The sequence below is a fragment of the Rutidosis leptorrhynchoides genome, chromosome 1 (genome assembly GCF_046630445.1).
Source record: "Rutidosis leptorrhynchoides isolate AG116_Rl617_1_P2 chromosome 1, CSIRO_AGI_Rlap_v1, whole genome shotgun sequence".
Lineage (NCBI taxonomy): Eukaryota > Viridiplantae > Streptophyta > Magnoliopsida > Asterales > Asteraceae > Rutidosis > Rutidosis leptorrhynchoides.
Genome location: NC_092333.1, coordinates 151,214,499 through 151,222,918, shown reverse-complemented (window position 1 = coordinate 151,222,918; position 8,420 = coordinate 151,214,499). Strand labels below are relative to the sequence as shown.

Here is an 8,420-nt window from a genome sequence, read left to right as displayed (position 1 = left end):
TTCTTAATGACTGATTAAACCTCTCGTTCGTTTGGGTTTGAGATGTAATGAATTGTGTTTGAGATTCAATCAGCTTTGCCATCATTTCTTCTAGATTTGGCTTTTTCTCTTCGGGTTGTTGTGGTGGTTTATACAAGCTAGGTCTTTGTTGATTGAAAGTGTTGTTTTGAGTTGGTTGGTTATTCGGACCTTGTTGGTTATACGAGTTATTTTCGGGTCCTTTTGGATTGTAAAGAATGTTTTGATTTCGATTTAAGTTTAGCCTTGGCGGTTGATAATTATTTTGATAATTATTTCCAGGCCTTTGGTTCATGTAGGAAACATTCTCTCGTTGTTCCATGGTTGGTTCAATGTGACAATCTTTCAATAAGTGTGGTCCACCGCATTGCTCACAACTGATTCGTATTGCGTGAATATCTTTATTCATCTTTTCCATTCGTCTTTCGAAAGCATCTATTTTTGCTGAAACGGAATCAAAGTCATGGCTAGAATCGGCTCTAGCCACTTTAGATGAACGAAAAATATCTTTTTCTTGGTGCCACTCATGCGAGTGGGAGGCTGTGTTATCAATAATTTTGTAAGCTTCAGTTGCGGTTTTCTTCATAATGGATCCACCAGCTGTTATGTCGATGTCTTTTCGTGTGGCGATGTCTACGCCTTTATAGAAGATTTGTACTATTTGAAAAGTATCTAATCCGTGTTGAGGACATCCTCTCAACATCCTTCCGAATCTTGTCCACGCCTCATATAATGTTTCATTTGGTTTTTGCGCGAACGTAACAATTTCTCCTTGAAGTCTCACGGCTTTGGATGCCGGAAAGAATCGTTTAAGAAATTTTTCAACTAAAACATCCCATGTGTCAATCGCCCCTTCAGGTAACGATTCTAACCAATCTTTGGCTTCTCCCTTTAAAGTCCAGGGAAACAACATGAGATAGATCTGCTCATCTTCCACTTCTCGGATTTTGAATAGTGTACAAATTCTTTTAAACGTACGAAGGTGTTCGTTAGGATCTTCATTCGGTGCACCACTGAATTGGCATTGGTTAGTTACCATGTGTAGAATTTGTCCTTTGATTTCATAATCTGACGCATTAACTTCTGGCTTAATAATGGCGTGACCTTGGCCCGTGCGTGTGGCTCTCATTCGATCTTCCATACTTAGAGGTTCCGTTACTTCCATAATTGAATTTGTTGAATACGAATCACTAGAGGATTCTGATTTAACGGTTTGTGGTTCAGGAGGAATAATTAGTGGTTCAGGATCTTGGAATTGTCCTTGAATATGCTCCGGGTTCTTAATTGTGAAGTCGGGTTCAAAAGATGGATTATCAGAAATTTGAGTTGGAGTTCTTGTTCGACTAGATGACGATTCTAAAGAAAAATCAACAGCGACAATATTTGCTAGATGTCTTGATCGAGTTACAGGTGGTGAACGTATGAAAGGTGGTGAACGTTTTGCTCGGTGCATTCACTGAATATCCTATTAGTTTTTAAAAAGGAAAGAAAAATTATAATAAGTTATCCAATTAATAGACTTTTCTGATTTTGCCCACGTTTCGAATAGCCAAAAGATGCAGCAGAGGGGCAGGATTCGTTTGGTCTCAATATAATTGAGGACTGTTTGGCTCCAATAACCCGGTCCACGTACAAATCCAACTATTACTACGAACCAGAAAATTTTGATGTCTATCAATTTAACCACTTAAAATAAATTTTCGTAATTTTAAGAAATTTAGAGAAGAAGTAGAAAAAAAATTCTAAGTCCTAAAAACTAGAATGGCGAGAAATAAGAAAGAAATAGATTGCGCGTCGAAAAATGTCGAAAAATAAAAGGTCGAAAAATAGGCGTCGAAAAATAAAAATAAGAAAGTAGTGCGAAATACGGCGTCGTAAAATTCTAAAGCACCTAAAACTTAGTCTAAGGAATAAGCACTTAAGGGATTTTACGGCAAAGCCTAAAAATTCTAGAAGTAAAAATAACTATGGCAAAACTAAACTTAATACTAAAAGTTGCGACTATAGTCTAAAAATCTAAAGGTAATAAAACTAAAAAAAAAAAAAACATTTTTTTTTTATAGACAAAATTTTAAAATATATATTTTATTTTTTTACGTTTTTTTTTTTTTTTTTTTTTTTTTACGTTTTTGTTTTTTTTTTTTTTTTACGTTTTTTTTTTTTTTACGTTTTTTTTTTTTTTTTTTTTTTTTACGTTTTTTTTTTTTTTTTTTTTTTTTTTTTTTTTCAAATTTTTTTTTTTTTTTTTTTTTTTTTTTTTAAACGATTTTTTTTTTCTTTTAAAAAAAAACGATTTTTTTTTTTTTTTTTTTTTTACACAAATTTTTTTTTTTTTTTTTTTTTTTTTTTTTTTTTTTAAAACGAAATTTTTTTTTTTTTTTTTTTTTTTTTTTTAAAAAACGATTTTTTTTTTTTTTTTTTTTTTTTTTAAAAACGATTTTTTTTTACAAATTAATAATTTTTTTATAATTATAATTTTTTTTTAAAACTTTTTTTTTTTTTTTTAAATTCATTTACTATTCATGAATAGTAAATGAAAATAAATTAATTAATTTACTATTCACATGAAAGCGACATGATAGCAATTATTAATTATAAGTTACATAATATACCCCTGAAGTATTTAATAAATACGACTTTTTTTTTTTAAAATTTACGTAAAGATTCTTAAATATTTTTATATTATTATATTCTATTTCAATATTATTATATTATTATATTCTATTTCAATATTATTATAATTAAAAATATAGCGTTTTAGCGCTCCCGGCAGCGGCGCCAAAAACTTGATGATGTAGCGTGAGGGTACGAAATAGTATTATTTTTAATACAAAATACTACAAAATATGACACAAGTTTTATTAATTTACGGATGGGATATACCTAAACCTTGCTACAACACTATAGGCAGTGTACCTAATCGTAGAGTAGTGTAGTTTTTAGTAAGTCCGGTTCGTTCCACAGGGAGCTGGTGAAGTTAACGCTATATTATTAAGTTTATTTGTAAAAATATATATATAAATAAGTAGTAGTATTATTATAAAATGGGGGTTTTACCGTTTAATGACCGGTTTGTCGATTTTAAGCGTAAAAATAAATGACAAAAATTAAAGTGCGTAAAATAAATTGCGATAAATAAAATGACAGAAAATAAAATTGCGAGTAATAAAATGACAGTAAATAAAGATACGATGAGAAATATAATAAAAGAATTATGCTTATTTAAACTTCCGTAATCATGATGTTTGACGTGTTGATTTTAATTTATTACCATGGGTTAATTGTCCTTTGTCCTGGTTTATTTGATACGTTTATCTGGTTTTTGTCCATAATAGTCCATCGGTCATAAATATAAAGTGCGAGTATCCTCGTCAAATTACCCTTATACCCGAAGTCAAATATTCCAACTGATTAAGGATTTAAACTGTGACGCAGTTATCACTTCTGTCAACAATTACACCAGTTATCACTGTATGTAATTCACCCCTGTTTTAATTAGTTTATGAATATTAATTCATCCACTTGATCAGAATGAATAATCAATTACCCAACCCAATTGATTAATTAAATGATTATAACAGATTCCATATGAACATCACTAAATAGGACAACCATAATCATTATTAATTATTAGGTTAATTAATTTGAAGATAGGTTCGACAGACTCCAATGAGTTGTCACTCAATTAGACAATACCCCCCATCTATTAATAGCCCATAGTTCAATTTCCACAAGTGTCGTTCTTTTGTTCAAACCCCAATTATGGTACAAAGCCCAATTACCCAATTTTAGTAATTAGCCCAACATCATGATTACTTCATTTTAAATAAGCATAATAACGACTTAGCTACGAGACATTAATGTAAAAAGGTTGAACATAACTTACAATGATTAAAAATAGCGTAGCGTTACACGGACAGAATTTCGACTTACACACTCAAACGATCTCTATCATAAATCTTATTATTATCATAATTTAAAATTAAAATTAAGATTATTGTTATATCTGATTACATTAACATTATGATAGAGAATTATAAATATAGATATTGATATTTGATATAGAAAAATAAGAAAAAAGATAGAAAGAAAAAAAGATCGAAAAAATAATCTTCCTCCTGTAATCCATCGAACATAGATCCCTTTTATAGGAGAAATTAGAAAATGAATTTTCATTTACGACCCCTGAACTATGCTCAATTAACAACTTTTTATTATTTAATATTATTCTTATTATGAATTATTTAAATATTATATTTTATTCTTGTGCATAGTTGACTCGTAATTTTTACACCGTTGCGTCGAGCGTTGAGAGTTGGTTCATGTCCTGGTTTCGGATTTTCGAACGTCCTTTCGTATAATTTAATATCTTGTACTTTGCGTTTTGTAACTTGTACTCTTGTCATTTTTAGACGTTTCTCATCAATAAATTGAACCTTTTGAATTGTATCTTGTACATTTGAGCTTTTTGGATGTTTTGGTCTTTCAAATCTTCGTTTTTTGTCTTTAAATCTTCATTTTCGAGCGATTTGCGTCTTTCGTCTTCGCACTTATTTATTTAACTATTACAACTAAAAATAAGGAAATTACATTTAAAAACTTTACATATTGGAACGATATTGCTACTAAATATATGTTCATTTGGAGCACTATCAACATGTATGCCTGTAGTCAGACTGCACGGGAGTCGGGGGTAAGGGACGTTGCTGTCTTTTCAGAATCTTCAAGCCTATCACATTACCCAGTGACATGTCTTACGACAGGGGCGTTTAGGACCAGTGTAATGAATACATGGCCTCTGCCTATTCATGAGCCAGCATTCCATAATCTCGGTAGAATAACTGATGAAATCATAGTATGCACTTACTTTAACCTTATCTGAATTACAAATTTTATCGCATTTACTTTATCTGTCTTATAAATTAGAAAATCCCAAAATTAAGTAACCACTACTCCTTCATAACTATCTTAGGCTTTAATATAGGTTCGATTCTACTGATATCTCAAAAATACGACTCTAGATCATACTTCCCTTACTCATACTAAGGAGTAGTACGATTTAGGCCCCGCTAAATATAAATTTAAAACAGTACCCCCTCTTGGTGGTTGATTCTGACGTATTGCGACCTAACAACACCGCACAAATAAAACTGTCCATTTCAGCCATATCAAGAGGGAAGCTAGTTTTTGGCGCCGCTACCGGGGAACTGGTATCAGACAATACTGCTCTCTATCAAACTTATTCGCAAGCATTTAGTGGTGTCTAAGAAAGACAATTATACACGGACTTGGTTGTTGGATTTTCCGAACAGTCTCCAATTATATTAGGACCAAAAAGATCCTGCCTCTCCGTAGTCAGCCCGGCCACTTGGTTTGTTAAATAGCTCGTGTGGAGCTCTGTTATCGAGATACCAGGGAATTAGTAGCCAGAACCAAAAGCATATTCAACCTTAGGATAGTTAGTTAAATTAGATTACTTTAAATTAGACTACCTTAGATTAAGACTACCTTAGACTACCTTAGATTACTTTAGAAATCTAGTTTATCTGCTTAAATTAAAAACAAAAGGCATACCTAGTGTATGACCCAAACCCGGTCTAGACCAGGGCCATTGTTATTCGTACCTGATCCAGACGCAATAATCTCTAAAGCACGCAAGCACGAATCAGAAACGAAATGGCGTTACGCGTTACTTTAGAAGAAATTACAAAACCCTCGATTGAAGGTTGAGGAGGACCAATCAGATTTCCAGAGATTTAAGGACGCTCGTTCGAGTTAAAACATCACATCATCCAGCTCATCCAAAATAGCTGTCAGTTTTATGGATTACCGAATGACGATCCTAATTCTCACCTTGATAAATTCATATCTCTTTCGAACTCCTACAAACAGTCAGGGATAGGACAAGATATAGTCCGGCTATACTTGTTTCCCTATTCTCTCACTCATCATGCTCAAACATGGTTCGATGGACTGGAAAAAGATTCCATCACGTCATGGACAGAGATGGCTACTAAATTCCTAACCAAATATTTCCCTCATTCTAAACAAACCAAACTAAAGAATGACATCATTAACTTCAAACAAAGTTATGATGAATCTCTTTATACTGCATGGGAGCGATTCAAAACCCTGCTGAAGAAATGCCCTAATCACCAGTTATAACGGTCAGCTCAAATATGTACCTTCTACAATGGTCTTACAGTAAATCATAGGACGACGATCGATGCAGCAACTCAAGGAAATCTAATGAACCAAACCGCAGACGAAGCATGGGAATTGCTCGAGAATATGACAATGCATCATCATGACTGGAACAGTGGTAAAACAACTTCATCATCTGCCCCACTCTCTGCACTTAACAATCAAACGGAGGCCATCAAATCCCTCACAGATAAGATGGAATCTCTCGCTAAACAACTTAGAGAATTGAAGACGCAGCCACAGCAGGTTACCCAAGCTCAGGCTTGTGTTAAGTGTACCAACCCGCAACCTACTGAAGAATATCAAGTTGAGTACGAAACCCTGACGGTTCAGTATGTTACATTCAATACCCAACTCGTCCACCAAATCCCGGATTCAATCAACAACCTAGGGTTAATCAATTTCAATGAAGCAACTAACCTTTTCGCTATCGCTACCCACCTTATCCAGCCCAACAATCTCAATTGACCTACGATCAACCACTTCCACTCACTGGTCCACCAGTCGAGGAAAATTCCCCTACCACCCAGATTACAAAAGCAACTAACCCCACTCTCGGAGCTGATGATCAGTTGACTCAGTTCATTCAAGGACAACAACAGCTAAATCAGAGAACTTTAGCCAGACAAGATCAGACGGAGATACTAATGAGAAATTAATTAGCTCTGCTCAAAATCCTGGAGACACAGCTCAGACAGTTATCACAACGCCTTGAAACCCGACCACAAGGGAGATTACCTAGTAATACTATCCAAAATCCCCACATCGAAGAAGCGAAACAAATGGATTCCATAATCCCAGAGGAAGAACCACGGAGAAGGTTAGCTAGGCTCAAGAACAAATCAATGTATACTCAAAAGTTAACCCCTACAACTCCAGTTCATGTACCCTATCCTGGAAGGCTACATGAGGAACCATCCAAGCTTGATTCTTTAAAACTTGATGGGAGATTCCTGGACACCATGTCCAAAGTTCCTAAAAAGAAGAGATACATCTGAAGGCTTCTCTCTACAAAGGAGAGGATACCAGATTCTAACAAAATTCCCCTAAGTGTAGAATGCTCTGCATTACTCAGAAACTCTCTACCACCAAAGCTAAGAGATACGGGCTGATTCGTTTTCCCATGTTCAATCTACCAATCTGGAACCATTCATGCGCTAGCAGATTTAGGAGCAAGTATTAACCTAATCCCCTACTCTCTCTATAAGAGATTAGAGTTAGGAGACTTATCTCCAACTAAAATGACAATCCAACTTTCCGATCACACAATTCGATATCCTAAGGGCATAGTTGAGAATTCTTGGTAAAAGTTGACAAATTCTTGTATCCTACGGATTTCGTAGTAATGGATATTAAGGAAGACCTACACATACCAGTAGTGTTAGGAAGACCTTTTATGAATACAGCTAGGACTGTCATTGATGTGTACAATCAAACCTTGATCTTGCGATCACATGGGGAGAGCGTTACCTTCAAAATTGACCGACCAACTGATCTTTCTGGACAGGAAGAGATGTTTGCTATTTCCACCAGACGGATCACTTTCGATGACGAGTCTTCACCACCAGCCGATGATATCGAGATGGGTGTCGAGTTACAGTTTGTAGACGACCCAGAAATGGAAGAAGAGGATCCCAATGAAGAAATAGAGGAAGAGGAGGAATCTGAAGAGGAAGAGGAAATGGAAGACGTAAAAGAAACTGCGATAATACCCTCTCTAAGCGTTAAGCATCACGAAGATTTATTGAGGCTTGAGATGGAAGATCACAGTTTAATCATTCGTTTCAAGAAGAAGACTGACAAGGTGGAGGTTAAGGATATAGGAATTGACCCTGCAAGTATCAAAGTGGAGAATCAGAATACTGAAGAAACCCGTTCATCAAACGCATCCTCAGAAGAACACTATACCGATGATGACGAGGAAGAGCAACATGAAGACATTCTGGATAACTCTCACTCTCCAGCCGAACCAGATCAAGGGGAGCCGGACTCTTCTTCAGATCGGATTCCGGTCATATCTACACACGTAGACATGATAACCTTCATCAATGATACCGATGAATTTGAAGATATTCTCGAGGCCATTCGTAAATCAACAATTGATTTCATGCTACGCTTAACGAAATGAGTTACGGCTATCCAAGAGGAATACAACCTCTATCTCCAAAGAGAAGACAATGATGTTGAAATCCTAGAAG

At 34.8% G+C, this 8,420-nt stretch overlaps 1 non-coding gene across 1 annotated transcript; it reads right to left on the bottom strand.

The window, feature by feature from the left end:
* Positions 1 to 6,072: 6,072 nt before the first annotated feature.
* LOC139886923 (small nucleolar RNA R71) lies at positions 6,073 to 6,179 on the bottom strand. The gene has a single exon (XR_011772783.1). It is a non-coding gene; the product is annotated as a small nucleolar RNA R71 (small nucleolar RNA).
* Between the last annotated feature and the right edge of the window lie 2,241 nt (positions 6,180 to 8,420).